Source organism: Perognathus longimembris, chromosome 6 (genome assembly GCF_023159225.1).
Source record: "Perognathus longimembris pacificus isolate PPM17 chromosome 6, ASM2315922v1, whole genome shotgun sequence".
Taxonomy (NCBI): Eukaryota; Metazoa; Chordata; class Mammalia; order Rodentia; family Heteromyidae; genus Perognathus; species Perognathus longimembris.
In genome coordinates, this window is record NC_063166.1 from 58,310,692 (window position 1) to 58,324,895 (window position 14,204).

Here is a 14,204-nt window from a genome sequence, read left to right on the forward strand (position 1 = left end):
ATGACCTCACTGATGTGCTATTAGCTCTTCTGCCTTCATTCCCCAACTACAAATGGCTATTTCCTACAAGTCTCAGTACTTTTTTTTTCTAAAACCCCATCAGAAGCCTATCCATCCTTCAAGTTCATAGGATACTTCATGCAGGATGATTCCTGGAACTTATAGACTCTCTTTGCTGTACTTTTCACATTCTACCTTGCCTTATGTTGCCTTAAAGTATGCATTCTCTGAGAACATATCAAATCTCCTATGAGAGCTAGTATTGACCCTCCTATTCACCTGTCTTTCACTGGTTACTTAATGGGAAGGTTCAAGCCTAAAACTTATACCTCCAATTAGCACTTTAAATTGTATTTCAGGTAAAATGGTTCCTAGACAGGCTCCTACCATATTTTTGCAAGCTTAAGCTAGGTGCAGTGGCAAACAACGTAGACAACTATTAAATGTGACCTGGGGCTCTCCAGAACATGTCTAAACACAAATGTCATATTATCATAATGCTTCGTCTTGCATCTAAGCCAACCATTTTAAAGCTCAACTTCAAGCAAGCCCCTACATGTGCACAAAGTAAGGCTTTGCTTCAGTAGAAGTCTAAAATTTAATGCAATACAGACATTTACAGAAAAGTGAATTTAGATTCACTGGGAAGAAGAATCAGTTACAGGACAAAACTCCTTTATCAACCAACCTCAATTCACAGTCTAGTATAATTATTTATAGCACCAGTAGAAATTTCTAGTGATTTAATGAACTGGAAAGGATGATAAATTCTCAGTAATTCACATGAAAGGAGGAAAGCAGCTATATGAATAATTAAAAAAAAGGATAATTAAAAAGACTTTTTATGTGGTCCTGAAATTCATCTGTACTTAATATGAAATGGATGAATTTCCACTACATTAGATACACCCAATCTTCAAACAAAGTAATAAAACAGGCTTTTCTGCACAGGGAAGTTAAAAAAGACTTTCCTCCCCCACAAACAAAGGCTACTGCCAGGATGGGCGATGTCTCACTTCAGATGACTGAGCAACGTACGCAGAAGTGGAAGTACACTGCTTACATCTGTTTCTTGCTCTACTCAGAACCAGGGTTAAGCAATCAGGTATTGGACCTTGTTCAACAAAGGGGAGGGAGGGAGAGAGGGAGGGAGGACCCCAATCTGTATATTCCCCTTACAATATCAGAATAAGAATAGAGATGGTAGTGTCCATAGTGGAATGTCCATGGCAGGGAAAGTCTCTTGTTGGGTCTCTAAATTTGTGAAAAGAAATTTTAGCCACCAGTTAAAAACATCAACACTGTTGAAAAGCAAGAAGGGAAAACATATTCTTTGTGTGTCTGGTTTAAAATTATTAAACCTTTTAAGAGCTGTGCTTTGCCCTAGCTAAAGAAGTATTTGAAATAGACAACAGAATCCTTCGGCAACATCTGGCAGTGGTGATGCGTAACTAAAAGCATTCACAGAAGGGACATTTGCCTAAAACAGAAGAGACAGGATTTTTGCCAGGAGCTCCAAAATAAAAAGACTGGTCTCTAGTAGCCTAACTCTGTGACTGTTTTTACTCTTGAAGCCAAACCAATGAAGTCTCAGCGGCTAAAAGGAAGACATGCCACAATGCCTGAAGAACTGAAGTATATAAGAGAAATGTGCCAGCCGATATCACAAAAATTAGTATTAGCAGCGAAGGAGTGAACACTCTGCCTGTTCTATGATGCCATTTGACATCTTGGCATTGCCCTACTTCAGAAATTTCACAGAATATAAAGTGCAAGATCCTATTGATACCGTAGTTGGAGAGCTTAAGAAACAAATTCAAATAGGCTTCAAGTAGACAACTGACTCTTGAAACTTCACATAAAAGAAGGAAAGCAAACATCTCTCTGAAAATTTGCTTTTTCCCGTGAGAAATAGCAATATTTGCCATTTCCCCAGGTAAGCATGGTTGCCAGTGTTTAGGAGGATTTGTTTCACTTTTTTGTTTAAATTAAAGAGAGACCTATTAGGCAGAATTAGCTTCTCTCACAAGCACTACTTTAATATTCTATATATCCATATAGTATTGTACCTGCTAGTATATAATATCACACAGTCCTATACACGAAATACAAAAAAAATGATTTGGTGGATGAAAAGTTCAGGTTCAGAGTCTGTAGACTCCCAAATGAAATACTTAACTTACCATCCATAGCTTTTTACTTTAAAATGGTCATTTAATAATAAGGAGCCAGTGTCGCAACACTTTCTCAAATATAGTATTTTTAAAAAGAGGCAATTTTAGTAGAATTCTGGTCTTCCATCTACTTTACACTGAGTAACTATATACTATTTTTACAAGACTATAAAATTAAAGTATTAGAATACAGGTTTCCAGGATCCTGAATAATTTTTCTTATAACCAAATCCAAACATTGTCAATACTACCATCCCAGACTGATGATATATATATTTTTTTTCTTTTTTGGCCAGTCCTGGGCCTTGGACTCAGGGCCTGAGCACTGTCCCTGGCTTCCTTTTGCTCAAGGCTAGCACTCTGCCACTTGAGCCACAGCGCCACTTCTGGCCCTTTTCTGTATATGTGGTGCTGGGGAATCTAACCCAGGGCCTCATGTATACGAGGCAAGCTCTCTTGCCACTAGGCCATATCCCCAGCCCTGCAGATAATTTTTTTTTTTTTTTTTGGCCAGTCCTGGGGCTTGGACTCAGGGCCTGAGCACTGTCCCTGGCTTCTTTTTGCTCAAGGCTAGCACTCTGCCACTTGAGCCACAGTGCCACTTCTGGCCGTTTTCTGTATATGTGGTGCTGGGGAATTGAACCCAGGGCCTCATGTATAGGAGGCAAGCACGATGATTTTTTTTTTTAATTTTTATTGTCAAAGTGAAGTACAGAGGGGTTACAGTTATATATGTCAGGTAGTGAGTACATTTCTTGTCCATCTTGTTACCCCTTCCCTCATTTTTCACCCATCTTCCCTCCTCCCCAATCCCCCCATATACAGTTAATTTACAACATATTGTCCTGTAAGTATTGCTGTTGCATTCATTTGCCTTTTCTCACCATTATAATTCTCCTTCCCTTCCCTAGTTCAGGCAGACATACATAAAATACCCAGGGTAACAGAATCAAATAGAGTGACAACAGGGCTAAATCATAGGGAAGATGAACAAAAAAAAAAAGAAATAATTTTACATGGTACATTAAAAGTAATAACATCAATGATAAAGCACGTGTTTCCATATTTTGGAGATCATTTCACTTAGCATCATCTTGTGTGTTCATATGTACATAGCTATTGAGCTATAGTGATCATTTGCTAGGATTATCCTCTACATATACTAATTATTACCAATGAAGGAGACCACAGAGTTTGTTTCTTTGGGTCTGGCTCACTTCACTTAGTATGATTTTTTCTAAGTCTTTCCAATTTCTTACAAATGGGGCAATGACCAATGATTTTGACTTGCAAGGGTGAAAAATGTCTGGCCCATGAGCTGTATAAGACCTGTGAAATCAACTGCTGTACAACCAGACAACTATGTATGTGTCTAGTCATCTCTGCCCTCTGCCCATCTGCTTCTATTGATATTGTATGGCCTGCCAATGATGTCACAAGCATCCAAATGGCCAGTGGCAGGAAAAAAAAGAGTTACCCAACTCTCATTTAAAAGATATACTTGAAGTAGTTTGCACTCTCGGGATTGACATTTTCTGCAATTTGGAGGAGACTTTCAAGAACTATGATAGGAAAACTGTTAGAAAGCAATCTAAAATTTCAGGTAAACAAGGAGTAATGTCACAGAAACATTCACTAGTAGGTAATGAATTAACTTTACAAAATCTCATTCAACTAAGTTACACAACATATATTGCATCTATAATGAAATCATTTGCAAAGGGGAAGTCTGCCATGAGCCAGCACATGTGCCCTGTCCCCCCAGCAGGCCACGTGCAAATGACATACAGCCCACTCTCCCACACATGTGCTCCAGCTTCAGGCACTTAGCATCTCCCAGAGCCACAGCAGAAGGTAAACAAAGGCACCCTGTCTATAAGGCAAGAAACAAGAACAGTACACAGCAGCTTTTTGGAGCCCGGATCTGCATCCTGAGCAGGAGATGCTTCTATGTAGCTATGTCACCATTTTTAGTGCTGAAAATAAGATTTTTTTTTTTTGGCGGGGGGTGGGGGGGGACGTCCACTATAAAATTTCATGGATTTCTAGGTTGTATAAGAATGTGGATCACTCATTACTCAAAAGCACACCAAACTTATCCCTCCCCAATGGTATAAAAAGGTTAGTGGTAAAAAACAAAACAAAACCAAAAAAAAAAAAAAACGGTAGTGGTCTATACTATAAGCCTTTCTCTATTCATGGAGATCTAAAAAAGGAGTTGAGAGCCAAATAGACCCTCACTGAGGCAGTACATTTGCTGGTGCTAGCTAGACAAGGCCACTACTTCCAAACAATGCAGAAATAGATGTGCAGAAGAAATAAGGCAGCAATTAAAACAAAATGAACAAACAAATATTTCCACAATGACAGAAATTACAGGCGAAGCTGAGTAAAGTGTACAACTATAAAAACAAGGTGTGTTTTCCAACTGGGATATTCATTAATGGCCTAAACTACGGGAAATGCTGTGATTCATCATCAGAAAGGGAGGTTAATGCTTTCCATTTACTTTGGGCCAATAGTCCTGGCTATTTAGGACTTAGTATAAAATATATACCTGCAACAATGTTATTTTCAAGAGTATCTTCGCAGCTAAAAAAAAAAACATAGATCAAAACAAAGTATGGGGGCTGGGAATGTGGCTTAGTGGTAGAGGGCTTGCCTAGCAAGCATGAAGCCCTGGGTTCGATTCCTCAGTACTACATAAATAGAAAAAGCCGTAAGTGGCACTGTGGCTCAAGGGGTAGAGTGCTAGCCTAGAAAAAAAAAGAAATCCAGAGGCAGTGCCCAGGCCCCGAATTCAAGCCCCAGGACTGGCAAAAAAACAAAAACAAAAACAAAAGGTATGTTCATCCAGTAAATGAACAAGAGTGCTGATGAACTTTTATTTCTTTTATTTCTACATATAGTAACCATAGCTAAAATGAGGGCTGCTTGTGTTCTTACACTGTCCAGAACAATTAAGAAGAGAGAACACAGATGTGAGAAACTAGATGTATCTTAAGGAAAAATAGAATGCAAGAAAAATTTCACATTTTTGTTTCCGTATCAGCTATTTGTTTTATTCATTTCTAGAGATTCATGCATTTTGGTTTTTACTTATTGTCTAATCTTTAGTGCTTAATCTTTAAAATGATCATCTGTTGGCTTATAAATGCCATTGGTAATTTGCACAACAATTTCAACAGTACAAAGCATATAAATATTTCTTGTTTTATTAAAAAGGAGACTGAGTTTTTGAGATATTCTTAGATTTAAAGAACACCAAAGAGGCTACAAGCACTAAGTGAAACTTTAAAATGACTGACTCTTCTAACTGCTGTGGGAAGACTTGTCTAGGAAACCAAAGGTAAAGAACTGAGATCCTTTGATTTCACATCACATTCAAGTGTGAACCCTTTGCAAGACTTCAAAATCATCTCACAGAACCTTGGAGTTAAGGTTAGGGAGGATATGAAAGATGTCCTGAACACTAAGAATGCATTGAAAAGGGGGAAATAATTGGTTATATTCCTAGGGGAAATACACAGATTGATTAAAGTACACAGTACTTCATATATACTTTACCAGAAAACTCAAAACATGTTCTAAAAATCTCCCAGGGGACGCCTTCCTTGGTTAAGGACCGATATCCAAAGAGGGACGAGAATATTCTATAATCACATTGTTCTGATACAAGTTGGGCTAGCTACGGAGGCTTTTGCAGTTAAAAGATGTGGTCTTACAAATTAGCATTGTTTAATACTTTTGCAGATGACACCCTATTTAAACAACATATCCATTCACTATTGTACCATCTACATTACAAATTATACAAATTCTAGAACTTTTCTTTGCTGATGAAATGCTAAATCAACCCTGGGAAGTTCACAAGTACCCAAGGACTATGCTTATATATACTGCTTTCTGAGAAATTCACTGGGAAGCAAAAAAGGAAAAGACTATATTTATTTAAAAAGAATTTATTCAACTCCTCTGCATAGTAGACATCTGTAAGAAAAAGAAATGTAACAACAATAGAAACATGTCATCATGGACCTTCTAGTATAGCAAAGGTCAAGGAGAGAAACAATTTACCACAACCAAAATCAATGCTGTCTTCTTAGTGATTTAGAAAGTAACATATGCCACTAAGAAAGAAAAGGCAACAGAGGGCAAGGAAAATACAGGGTACAATGATGGCAGACCTCACTGCCATGGTAATGTTTGAGTGATAACTTGAAGGAGGTGAGGGACATGGTTATGAATATATCTGAAGGATGGAAAGTAGAATATTATTACATGTAAAAGGAAAACCCAGAACAAAGACTTAAAATAGGAAGGTGCCTCTATTTTGTTCAGGGTTATCAAAGACTCTAGGGAGAGAAGTGGGAGTTCAGGGCGCATAGGATCCAGATTGTAGATGGATTCGTGAATGATGACCTTCACCTGAGCAACACAAGAGGGCATAACAAGGTTTTTAGCATAATCTAATTTTTTTTTTTTTTTTGCCAGTCCTGGGCCTTGGACTCAGGGCCTGAGCACTGTCCCTGGCTTCTTCCCGCTCAAGGCCAGCACTCTGCCACCTGAGCCACAGCGCCCCTTCTGGCCGTTTTCCATATATGTGGTGCTGGGGAATCGAACGGAGAGCTTCATGTGTAGGAGGCAAGCACTCTTGCCACTAGGCCATATTCCCAGCCCATAATCTAATATTTTTAAAAACCCACTTTGGGGCTGGGGGAGACAGTAATTTAGTAATAGGGAAGCAAAGGAGATCCTATCTGTATGAAGAGGCCACTGCAGGAGCCCAGGCAAGAACTGGTCAATGCTGGCAATACAGGTGGGTAGAAGAGTGAAATTCTGGGCTGATTTTTGAAGGAAGAATTCTAGATACAGGGCTGGAGCCACAGCAGCATCTGACTTGACATCTTGGATGTAGAGTGGGAGAGAAAGAGAAGAGGATGACTCCAACATTATTGGTATGAATAGCTTGGAAACTGGGCAGAGTGCATATGAAGCACCAATGCAAAAACAAAACACAAAGCAAAATACTTGGAGCTGTCTGGGCTGGAGATTGACATCTGTGAGTTTTATAGAGTTACACGATATTTAATTAAATTCTTGTGATTATCTGTGACGAAAGGTCAGTAGGACCTGAGCCTTGGCCTCTTCGCATGGACTATGGACAGATTGGTGAGCATAGAAAACTAGCACACAACTTAAAAAAACTGAGAAAAAGAAAGCATCAGACTACTGATGTAAGTAGAAAGGCAGGTATGTGGTGACCTTGAAACCCAAATGCAGAAAGTGTATCAAGAAAGAAGGTGACCAATTATACCAGACAATGTCAACAAGGAAGGATGAGAAATGACCGTTAGATTTAGCACTGGTAATATTTTCTTTCAAAAGAGCACTGATGGACAATCTCCTACCCTACCTTACCCATAATAATTACTGAATTATGTCATATTCATTCAGTAAGACATGATTAAGCACTGACTATGATGCCATGTGTCCATTTTCACATGAACTGAATTTATTTTTCTCAAGAATTTTTCACAAGAAAGGGCTTAGTTCAAATTGATATTAGGGACTTAAATTTGTAGAAGACCAGTTAAGAACTATCAGTAATAAACTGCAAAGACCAATGATCATTTGGTAATATTCTATTTCCAACTCTTAAGAAAACTCAAAATATTCCTAATGAGGAACTATGATAAACCAAAAAACCAATACTGCACTGCTTATTTTCCTACTTACGATAAAGAATCCAAGTTTGCATAATAACACCATTACTATAAGATAATGTTGCAGAAGCATTTTATAACAGATTTCTAAGTCTAGTGCAAACTGCCACAAAGCCAAAATAGAAGGTATAAATATTAGAAGTACATACACATGCCATTATCTACAAATGATTACATAACTAGGCAATCAAAGAAAATAAGCTGCAATACTTTTAGTAAGAGCCAGTTATAAATTTACAAAAGCCATCAACAGTGTTTGAGGAGCAACAGACAAATTGAGGAACACATCACAAAAGCAACAAACATTGATTAACCCTAACAGGAAATGTTAGGACTTAACTTGAACAAAACAAAGTTCTGCTGAGCTAGATCAAACAGCTAAAGGGCCTTTGAGGTCCTTGAATAGAAACACTACTTTACACATGGTAGTAGTCCTTGTAGGGGAGGGGGAGGATAGGATCTGGTGGTTCAATTTTAAGAATTCATTTTCAGAGTCTCATAAAGGACTAAAAGGACCATAATTGAAACTACAGCAAAATCATGGGAGTGGAAAGTAGGTAAGAGTGGCAACCCTCTGAGCCAATCTAAGAGAACTACACCAGCAGTGAGGAAGACTGTATTTGAGTCTACTCACTGAGAGTGAAAAGGCACCAGGCCAAACCAAGGTTAGTAAAGGTTGAAAAGCTTAAAATCCCTAGACACCCTCCCCATTTTCTCCTGCACACCAGCACCAGGCAAGACTGGATCTTTGTTTTCAGAAGAGTAAATAAAGCAGGGAAGTTTTCAGAGACAATGTAAAGTGGGTGCTGAGATCCCAACCAGAATCCTCCATAAACATTAGAAGCTAGGTTCCTTCCCTCAGGGAAGAACACTGAACCATCTCTTTCCCACCAGTCCAACAAGAAAGGCCTACTGCGGCCCTAGTGAAGACCTCAGGAGAAACACTAAATGGTCAAAAGGGGCTGTCACAAGGAATGCACACTAAAGTCCAAGAGGGAGAGAGGGGCTGGAAGGGCACTCAGTTTACAATAAGTCTGTTAAGAGTTTTTAAACTGCATAGATTTTTTTTTTCAAATACCCCTTTCATCTGAGAAAACACACACACACACACACACACACACACACACACACACAGAGGAAAATAACAAAACTTCTGAAAGAAAAGTGTAACTGGCTCTCCCAGATTTGTGTGTATTCTAAATCTAGAATGAAGAAAGACTTGACATGGAGATTACAGATGAATGTGCAGATGTATAAGACTTAGTCCAAAAGCAGATTCCAGAAAATCAAGATCTTAAAATATAGTAAGGGAAAGTACAAACTATTGAATAAAGAATGGACTATTTACCCTAGAGTGTGGCAGAACGGTTAATTTGGTGTGATATAAGAACAACTCATATCTACCTACATTTATAGAATTTTATTTATTTATTTTTAATTTTTTTGTGCCAGTCCTGTGGCTTAGACTCAGGGCCTGAGCATTGTCCCTGGCTTCTTTTTGCTCAAGGATAGCACTTTACCAATTGAGCCAAAGCGCCCCTTTTGGCTTTTTCTATATATGTGGTGATGAGGAATCGAACCCATGGGTTCATGTATGTGAGGCAAACACTCTACCACTAGGCCATATTCCCAGCTCCATTTATAGAATTTTTAAAACTCTAATATATTTTAGTTTTTTGCTTCATTTAATTCACCTGTGGGCTTTATAAGTATACATGTTTATAAGGAAAATCATAAAGGATAACAGAATTACTTAAACTTGTAAAAATAAAAACATTTGTCCTTTCAGAAAACAGCATGAGATGAATTAAAAGAATAATTATTAGCTGTGGAAAAGCAAAACAAAATAATAAAAAAAATCCTCTACTTCTATGATAAAATTATAGTCCTTTTTACATAAAATAGATATTGCAAGTCACTTAGAAAATAATATAAAAGTAGAGTGCACAAGATATTAGGACAACACCCAAAAGAAAAAAAGGACCAGCAAATTATTAATTTACTAATTACAAAATCTACTAATTCAAATAAAAACTTTTTCCACCAGTCTCAGAGCTTCCCCGGGCCTGGGCTCTGTCCCTGAGCCTCTCTGTGCTCAAGGCTAGCACTCTAACACTTGACAAAGTGCCTCTGGTCTTTAGTTTCTGTGGTACTGAGGAATTGAACCCAGGGCTTTATGCATGCTAAGCAAGCACTCTAACTCTAACACTAAGCCACATTCCCAGCATAAAAGCTTATTTTTTAATAGAAAATTAGGAAAGAATAAGCACTGGAGGGCCGACACATTGTGGTAGATGGTGCTGCCACATTGTGGTAGGCCACAGAGAAGGTAAGGGAGATGTCCCAGCAGGAACAACTTGAAAGGCAGCTTCAGAAGTCAAGAGTTCACTTCTGCCCCAGAAATTCTGTGCTATAAATCTAGCCTAAGAAGTTACAGATACTTTCAGGCCAGGGAATTTATCACAGCCTGAATATCTATTAGTTAAGCCTACGTCTTTGCCAGTCCTTGTTAGCCTTCTTCTATCTCACTAGAACTTTATAGTACAAGGACATTACCCTTATCCTAAGAAAGAAAGATTAAAGCATTAAAGAATTAAGGTCACTCAGAGCATATGATGTGGCCAATAGAGACTTTGAAACCAGAGAACCTAATAGCACTTTCTCAACCAGTAAAACTCAAAATGATTAAAAACAAAACAAAACCAGAAGTGTAAATAGGAAACTAAATAAAAGTGTGCATATCCAAAATTGAAAACCTATTTTCAAAAGACATAAGAAATACATAGTGATACAATATTAAGTAAAAGAATTTGAAACTGCACACAAAATTAATATTGCAACTTTATTTCAAAGTATGCCTTTGAAGTTAGATTCATGGCTCAAGTGGGAAGGCCTTCTGTTCAAACCTCAGTACCACCAAAACAAGACAAAATACAAAACAAGAAACAAAACTATGTATACGAAGACTTTTTTTAAACCAAACAGAAGTACATTATCCCATTAGCAGTTGTTAATTTCTGGATGATATGACTATCAGTTTTCTTTATATAATTTTTTTCAGTATTTCCCAAGCTGTCTAAAACAATGACAAATGCATTTCACTCTACATTGTTTATAAAGAAAATCCCATACACTACAGTTGCTTAATTTTTTAAAGTACCCTTCAGGAATTGCATAGTAATGCATTTTTAAGACTCTGTTGCTAGATAACTAGATTGAAAGAGGCACTACACTGACAAAACTGGATGGTAATTTTTCAGTGTGTGATGGAAAAGGAGAAGAGGATGAGATTACTATCTGGGTAGAGTACTGGAACTATAAGGTTCATTACAAGATGCATCTACCAGTATTCCTTTCCCATAATGAAGCGGGAAAAATTATGGAAGTTTGTTTGAGAGTTAACAGGAATTTAACTAGCACATACAAACAATAAGTTTGTGAGGAAAAAAAGAGAAAACCAGTTGCGACTCCTAGTACACTCTCAGAACCACTGGAATTCTGAAACCATTTTGAAATTAACTCAATTATTATTATGTGCACAGAAAAGCTTGAAGGAATTAACAAAATGCCAGAATTATGTAAGATATTTGTGTACTATACTCTTAAGTTTTGGGGAGAAGATTGAGATTTTGATTTTCGGTGTGTGTTTAGGGAGAGGGAAGAAGGGAGCAAAATGCTTAGAAAGTGTCTTTCTTTTGTTATTTCAAAGGATAACATTACAAGTGGTTTAACTTTTGTGTAAAGAATCTGGGCAGTACACCTTCTAGGAACAAAGCTAAAAGTTGGAGGGGGGTGGCCACAAATTATTAAATGTTTCTTTGTAATGCTGTGGATATTTCACTTTTAAAAAATGGCTTAAATATAAAATGTCTTAGAACTTTAGAAAAATGATGTGTACAATCCTTAGGTTTCAGTGAGTGACAGGAAACATTTTAGGAACAAAAACTGTTTCCACCTCACTTCGGAACTTTGTCAAGCAAGTCTCCTTAGTACAAGGGGTGGAATCAATAGTCCAGACAGGAAAATGTCCTTGCAAGCAGTATCATCCTCAAGCAACATCATTAACGAATTCTGTAATTATCTTAGAAGAAAACCCTGAACTGCATGGTGTCCCCCTTACCTATGACTGAAAATCTTCAGAAAAGGAAGAGTCTTATTTGGAAACCCAGTAAGAGGGCCCGCCTACTTTCCCGTGAGGACTCGTTGCTATGGAAACCTAATAACCCTTTAGATTCAGTACCTGACGTCAGAAGGAGATTAGCCCAGGGTCTTGGGTGAGACCAACCAGGGAGCTGGGAAGGTTACAGGAGGAGTTGAAGGAAGGTTAGAAGGAGAAATCCTTTGCCCCGTAGCAAGGAGTCAAAGAAGGCAGGCTAGTAGCAGAAGTTCACAACACCATTTCGAACAAGGTCCTGGGAGCCAGTCATAGTTTTTAGCTCAAGTTTGAACAAGCAGAGACCCCATCCTCCCTCCCCGGGGTGAAACAAACCACCCTTTGTCAGCTCTTGTCTCAGAAAAAAGAACTAGTTTCATCCCATTACTGGCCAAATGAAATCTTTTGCTTTGTAAAACTTAAGCCACAGGACTTTAATAGTTTGATATATATATATATATATATATATATATATATATATATATATACCAGCAGGCTCTAAACTAAGCAGCACCGCTGGAAGTCCCTGAGGATCTTTTGGAAAAAAACAAACAATTATTGTGTCTTTATGGGTCTGAGGTGCAATCTGGGCTCCCCCCCAAAAAAGTTTTAAAACTCCGGTGCAGCCCAGTGTGGGAACGGCTGTATTACAGTAGTTAGGTGAGGTGGTGCGGAATATTTTAAGAAGGAGAAGCACCAGTACCTCCTCTGGCCTTTCCAAAACTAAGAATTAGCTAGTTTGCTCCAAGCAAAACTAAGACAATAGGCTGCTTAATAGGCAGAGCCAGAGCGTCCATACAATACTTTCTTTGAGATTAAAAAAAGATCGCGACAGCAGGAGCCTTTTCTTCCAGGAGAACAAACATCCTTCTCACCAAAAACACCAAAACTTCCACATCTATTGTAAGAGAACACGAGCCCCGAATGCCACTCCAGCGAACTCGGGAGGAAACGTTCCAGCACCAGAAGGAAACCGATCCCGGGAATCGCCCCATCATCCACCATTCATCGGGGTCCTGGGGGGGGAGATTGGATTCCCCAGCGCTTCCATCCACAGATCCTACACCCGCTCTTTCCCCCCTGCACCCCGACATCGTCAGCGGCGCCCCAACAAAGTTACTTGGGGGAACTTTGCTCCGGTGCTCAGCTACGCGCCCGCCCCCACGGGGCTCGAGGCGAGGGGGGCGCGGCCGCCGCTGCCCGCACGGCGCCCAGGCTCCCGGGCCGCGCCCCCCTTTCCTGGACCTCGGCCACCCCGCCGAGTCGCCCCGCGGGCGCTCGTGCGGCCGATCCAATCGGAGCTCCTGGCGGACGGGCTGCCCTAGCCCTCCCCGGAGGTTCCCCAGGCGCGGGGCTGGTCGAGCTCGCTCTCGGCCCCGGGACGCCCCACCTGAAGCCCATTCAGGAATCCCGCCCGCACGGCCAGCGCCTCTCCGGCCCAGGCGTGGGGGTCCCGGGAGCCCCTGCAGTCCTGAGCCCGAAGCCGACCACCAACCTATCCACCCACCCACCCGCGGGTGCCCGGCCGGGTCCCACAGAGCGCGGCCACTCCGGCCAGTGGCCGGGCGCGCGCCCCCTTGCCCAATCGGTCCGGCGCCGCGCACGCGCGGAGGAGCCCTCCCGCTCGCCCACGACACCCACACTCACCGCCCGCGCTCCTCGTCGCTTCGGGCGCCGCCGTCGCTCGCCGCCTCGGCCCGGTGCCCGCTCCTCAGGCCGCGGCCGGGGGCACTCAAGAAAACAGCGCCCGGCGGGCTTGGCGGGCACCCGCACGCAGGCCACGCTCGCTCCCCAGGACCGAGCGCGCGCACCCAAGCGGCGGGAGGGGCGGCGCGCACGGAGGCGACCGTGGATACAGAGCATGCGCAGTGCGTGCCTGGCCTCCGGGCCTCCCCCTGAGCAGTGGGCGGGGTTCCGCGCTGGAGGAAAGGAGAAGGATGGAGCTAGGCCAGCGCCCAGCCTTCACTGGGAGGCATCTGTGACCTGGTCCCACACCTGTAGTTTTATTCTGTGGTTCCTGTATCAATGAATGTATCAAACTTTTTATGGAGTATATTGACAGGGATTCAGGGCATCCTCTGGGAATAGGGTGCACATGACATTTGGACTTGGGACTTCTTTGGACACATTTCTTTCCACCCTCTGTTCAAA

The 14,204-nt window shown here is 40.8% G+C and overlaps 1 protein-coding gene across 1 annotated transcript in view; it reads right to left on the reverse strand.

The window, feature by feature from the left end:
* Btbd3 (BTB domain containing 3) overlaps positions 1 to 13,857 on the reverse strand; it is a 29,618-nt gene extending 15,761 nt beyond the window's left edge. The window contains exon 1 of the mRNA XM_048348792.1: positions 13,701 to 13,857. The gene's annotated coding sequence lies outside the window, so the exon portion shown is untranslated. The remainder of the gene's footprint in view (positions 1 to 13,700) is intronic.
* Between the last annotated feature and the right edge of the window lie 347 nt (positions 13,858 to 14,204).